Below are 6,000 nucleotides of genomic sequence, written 5' to 3'. Positions count from 1 at the left end.
ATATAACATGAACTCTAAAGTCACGATATCGCTGTAATGGCTGGTACATGTATACGCAGAGTTGAATTCATTGAGTCTCAGAAAAGAACCACACAAGTATTTCTTGATGGCTTCACCTACTCTAAGAATAGAACCAGAGGTCAGACCACACACTGGAGATGTATCATCAAGACATGCCGAGGGAAATGTTCCACTGTTGAGGACTTCCTGAAAGATTTCTCCGACCACTGCCATCCACCTAGAGTAATTTGCGGAAAGGGGCCAGAGAAGAAGCTACACCTGTCCAGTGAAGATGGCGAAGAAGACAAGATCCTGGTCTTTTCCACCGATGAGCAGCTGAGATGTCTTTCCGAAGCAGATCCAATCTACATGGATGGTACCTTTTCCTGTTGCCCCAACCTTTGGAACCAACTGTACACTGTACATGCCCGCAGTGGATATACGATGTACCCACTTGTCTTCGCCCTGCTGCCCAACCAACAACAGACAACATACGCCAGGCTGTTCACGCTGCTGAAGACAGAGGTGCAGCAGATTCTCAACCGACCCTTGTCACCACGAGGGATTTCATGCTCGTGTGAACAGAAGTCTCCCACATCAGCACCCAAACCTGTACCGATTTGTGGACCTGATCCAAGGCATAGGGACATCGGAAGGCGCTAAGCTAACGCAGATTGACTTTGGTGCCGCTCCCCCACCCAGGAAGAAGGTGTACATAGAGTCTGAGGGGAGACTGCTCCGGTTGAAAGAAAAGCTGACAAGTGGCCAGAAGACATAAACTGAACGCCAAAAGAAATGTTACACCTCTGAACAGTAGAATATCCTAAAATGTTATATGGATAGAAGACTTTGGTTTGGTATGTTTTAACAACCAGTCATGTAACTCTATTGAGGCAAAACATCAGACTGAGGAAGTCATTGATAATTAGGATATCGACATGTTTGTTTAGGTGGGGTCCATTGTCCTATTTTCAATCATGTTAAAATTCAAATGTGTAAAAAAACAGTTAAAAATGGGTCCAAATGATATTGTTTATGATGATAATGCATGCACATTCACAAAGAGTGATAAAGTTGGGATTTGGATATGAAAGAATGGTTGTTTACCGTAAAAAGGGACCAAATGCTGAAATTGGATTTTTGTCTCTTTAAAACACATTCCAACCACTTGAGGTTTAATTTTTGGATCATCATGACTTTCGACTGTTTTAGGAAGAGTCGTCAAACGAGAAAAGACTAATTTTTCCCTTAGATACTGTAAAATTTTGCCTATTTCTGTCCTTGTATAAGGAAGCATAACGCCAAAACGTACCCATTGTAACTTCACCTTGCATGAAATGCACGTGAAAACTGTTGGAAACGGGTATATAAGGCCCCTAGATTTATCATTTCACACCATACATTCACTACAATGCCGAGATTAACAGCAGAAGAGCGGGAGAGGGCCATTGGAATGCTGCAGACTGGGTCGACTGATCGGGAAGTGGTTGTAACTGGTGGCCTCCCGCTTCTGGGTCTGTCTCTAGTTGTGCCAGTATTCTGGAATCGCTGACGCAGCCTTATAATGGTGAGGCGATGACACCCGAATGCAGCAGCCACTTCCCGATCAGTCGACCCAGTCTGCAGCATTCTGCACAGTCTGGAGGTGATTTTTGAATCGGCCCAAGTTTTCCAACAGGTTCATGAACAGGTTCAAAAACATGAGCCGATTGAAAAAAGTCGTAGGTTATGCGTGACTGATCTGGATAGTCGCCAGTGTGATGGGAATTCATCGGGAATGCATCGGCAAGCATCATGAGCAATTAATCAGCTTAACCATAGGTGAATCGTGAACGAGTCGTACCATTATTGAGAGGCAGAAACGGCCACGTGTCATCCCCGTAATGCCACGCTTCACACCTGATCAACCAAGATTAACTCCCGACACATCCCCAACATGGAACCGACAAGCTAATTGCCTAACAAAGCGGAGCTGTCAAATAGACGCATCAGCACGATTCCTCCCAAATAAGACACGATCCACTTATGTAATGTTCACTCTATAGCCTACTCACGATTTACACGATTCACATCAGACTGACAGAAAAGGTATAAAAGCACCGAAGATCGAAGTCAACATCACTCCAATTTCAACTGCTGTAATGGAAACATGAAAACATGGCAAGAACAAAGAGAACAGCCAACAGGAAGAGAGTGAGATCACCAACCCCACCACCAGAAGACAGCCAGGATGCACACGGAAGCTTCAACCATAATCCTAGCCACACCTGGACCCTGTTGCGAAGTGTTGAGAAGAAACTGGCATCGGGTTGCAAGAATACCAAAGGCATTCTCCACGACTCTCCTAGGCCTTGCTCCGGAGATCCTGTAGTTGGCTTCTGACAGACCTCTTCTTGAGTAGGGTTTCATTAGATATTGACGAAGGGCAAATGCATCATCTGCAAGTATGAAGTAAGGCATATCCAGATCATCATTTGTCAATGCTTCAGGTTCGGGCAGGCAATTGCTGCCATCTTCCATACACTCCTTCAACTATGAGGCATTGAAGATTTGTGCATCTGACGTATGACGTCCACCCATAGAAATTTGTAATTAGCATCTACAGGGGTCAACAGGACAATGGAGAAGAAACCCTTGTAGTTGTGGTAGAGGCTTCCGCTACCAGGTGGCTTACGAATCGCGATGTGTTTTCCATCGAGGACACCAACAGCATGAGGGAAATTCCATCTCTGATGGTCTTCCAATCCCCTTGAGTGACAGGACATGCAATTACTGTATCCAAGTAGTGGTCTACGATGGCTTGGCACACCTCAGGGAGAAAGATGGCTTTGGTGTGTCTTGACACTTTGAAGTGGTAGGAGAGGGAGGGGTACTTGTCTCCAGCGGCTATAGGGGCCTTATGGTAACTGCTAAGTTCAGACCAGGGTGCAGAGCTTTCCTGAAGTTGGTGTCTGTTTTGGTAAGCTTGGGACGAGGGAAGTATGCAGTTCATCAAACATATATGGAGGCATTCGCAGATAGTTGAAGAAAGAAGAAGTGTCTTCGAATCTGAGTTAAGATTGGAGATTGTCATAGTTTCCAAAGTTCAATCTTCTTTCCAACCTCAACCACGGACGTACCCAAAACCGTTTCTGTTTTCTTCTTCTTTTTTGCTGCCGGGTTCCTTCTGTAATGATAGATATCCATCTCCAATCCCATATGTTTATAACAGCGCCTTGTTTGCGTCCGTTAAAGAATACAAACGGCTGTGGGTTGTGAGGCCGATACGTTTATTCTGGTCTATTTATTAAACAGCCTGAAAGAACATATAAGAAAGTATATTAAATGGAATCACATAAATATGTACAGGTTCAAATCACTCATTAAGTATATAAGATACACCTAGTTAAATACATCTGAACTATGTCACAAGTTACAATGTTACATAATATTAATACAAATATACAACGATCATAAAGACCTACTGTAGGTATCTTTAGAAAATATTATAGCAAATACATTTCTGGTATATTGGGAATCTGTTCAAGTATTACATACCAGGCTGGTTGTATTCAAGCTGATCAAAATGGAGGATATTCTTCTAAGAGATCACACTCACAGATCTGCATAACAAATACGTATGTATGCAGAGAACAATATATATACAAGTGATATGATATAAAATAATGTTTAAAAGTACAATTGCATTCGCCAATTCACAAATAAAACATGACATCACATGTAATATTACATATATGTGTCAATCAATCACACATCTGATAGTTCATCTTCAACTATACATATTTATAAGATATATTATATTTCAAGTAAACCAAGTCTGACTTACATGCCACAGTACATTATATTTCTGCAGAAGAAGTAGTTGTGCAGCTGTCAGCATGTTGCTAGATGATAAGAATCAGCTGTCATCGTCAGCTTTTATAGGCCAGAATCGGGACCATTTTGTGGTTTGGAGGCCGATTTTACGTGTCTTACTCGGCAGTTATACGTACTTTAGTCGGCGTCGATCTGTAATCTTCGCGTGTAATCGGCAATTAGGGCAATGAGTCTTCGATATTGTAAGCCTTACACCACTGTGTCGGCAAGCATCGTGAGGAATCGGGAGTGAATCGAAGATATATCGCCGCAGAAACGTGATTTAGATGTAGCCAATCGGCCAATACTGGGTGAAATCGTATTAACAACGGGTGCTCAATCATAGTGTTATCACCATTTATACGTACGTCTACAGTCTCTTCATCGTCTATTACGTAGGTTTACCGTCGATACTGCATAGAAAAGGAAAATATAAACAAAAACTTGGCCAATTGAGAACGATAACACCGTAGGTGACGAATCGGCACAAGTCAGGGTAGTCTTGATAGGTCGTAGCCCAGTGAAATGTGGGCATTTCACACTATCTCGATTCGCGCCACGATTGAAATCGTGGTCTTAATCGTGGACTGATCGTGGTGATCCAATCACATCTTGAGGTCAGTTGTGGCAATTGTGTTGATCGTAGAAAAAGTTTGGACAGTTCAAAAATTGTCCGCGATCAACATGATTAATTGTCAATTGTGATGATCGCATCAGATCGTATTGCATTATAACAAAGCGCAACATCTCGCATCTAATCGTGGTTCTAAATCATGGTCATCGGAATCAGTCGTGGACAAGACAAACACCACGCTCTGTTGAGATGTGTTGGGATCTCTCACGATCTGTGAGGACTCTGTTGGGTCCCATTGCTAACGAACTGACACGAATGACTCGTGAACAAGCAGATACGGGTTGATACGAGTAAATGCCAGTAGATACGAGTTGATACGAGTAAATGCGAGTATGGATGCTTTTTCACGGATGCTCACGATCTATTACGAGTTACTGCCGCCCCACTATATCCTTCACAGTGTTGGGCTTCTGCTCTTGAGTCCTGAGGAGACACCTGATTCTATTGGCCAGGATTCCAAAGCCATTTTCCACCACTCTCCTCCCCAGGAGAGTCATTAGTTGAAAATCCACTCCATCTGGACATCTTTTTTCTGCTGTATGGCTTCATGGGGTAGTTCCTGAGTGCGAAGGAGTCATCCCTCAGGATGAAGAAGGGCATGTCTTGGTGGTCATCAGGGTTTGCAGTCAGAGGGCAGGGTGGGGTGGAGTCCTAGGTCTTCCTCTTCCAGGCCGTTGAACAGCTCCGAGTCTGACATGTGTCCTTTTCCACCAAGCTCGATTCACACAATTTTGTTATCTGCATCCACCAGAGCTAGGAGTAGTATCGAAAAGTGGTAGCCCTTGTAATTGAAGTACAGGATGCCAGTTTGGGGTCATTTCTTGATGGTAATATGTTTTCCATCGAAGAGCTGTGGTGTTAACCTTGTGTAGTTTTGGAACGCTACTGGATCCTCCAGCCTCAAATGGGTGTGTAGGAGGCTGGACAACTGACCAAACAGTTGTCTCATCGAGCTCTCCTCTGTGAGCCATGGTCGAACCCCGAAGTGCCAGACTGCAACTCTCCTGGCCCTTTGTGGTTGGAGCTGTAGTTGGTCTGACTGGTGTTCGTCTTCTTCCTCTCTGGCGATAATGTAAGCGTACAGTAATACTGCGAATGTCACGTTGTCATCATCCTCAACTCCTGCCATCATCAATGGTTGTGGGTTGTAGTGTTCACTCTGTTGAAGTTCAAGAAACAATGAAATCCATAGTCAGTCGGGCTGTATATATACCCGTCGGGGTCCAATCGTATAGCTCAATTCGTGATCATCCTCGATCGTGATCGTGAAAGACATCGCGACCACAATCGTATCCTATCGCAACAGAGCGCATCGGTTCGTGATAAACGTATCGGTACGTACCTGCACGTACCAGATCGTCCCAAATCGGTAACCCCGATCATGATGATCGTGTCAGATCGCGACCCAATCGTGGACTCAATCGGGACAATCCTATCAGAACGTATATGATCGTATCTGAACGGGAGACCTGATCGTGACAGATGTGTTACCTTAACTTAACCAATCGTGA

The sequence above is a fragment of the Haliotis rubra genome, unplaced genomic scaffold, assembly GCF_003918875.1.
Source record: "Haliotis rubra isolate DU_JTF1 unplaced genomic scaffold, ASM391887v1 Scf429, whole genome shotgun sequence".
In the NCBI taxonomy this organism is placed as follows: Eukaryota; Metazoa; Mollusca; class Gastropoda; order Lepetellida; family Haliotidae; genus Haliotis; species Haliotis rubra.
This window is presented reverse-complemented; position numbering follows the sequence as displayed.